Genomic DNA, 231 nt, shown 5'->3' with positions numbered 1-231 from the left:
CAATTCAAAAATTTCAGTAAACTTGATTAAAAATAGATATGAAATTTTAAATTATTCCCCGTACTTTAGGGACTTCTAGGATAAGAAGGGAAAAGTTACTTTCAAAAATTTTTATTTGAAACTGCACATCTATCTCCCCCCCCCACCCCCAATCTATCATACAGAGAATATTAGGCCCCCATATGTGTGTATGTATTCGGAAAGGGAGTTTACCATATAAACCCCCTTTTG

The sequence above is a fragment of the Penaeus monodon genome, chromosome 24 (assembly GCF_015228065.2).
Source record: "Penaeus monodon isolate SGIC_2016 chromosome 24, NSTDA_Pmon_1, whole genome shotgun sequence".
NCBI lineage: Eukaryota > Metazoa > Arthropoda > Malacostraca > Decapoda > Penaeidae > Penaeus > Penaeus monodon.
This window is presented reverse-complemented; position numbering follows the sequence as displayed.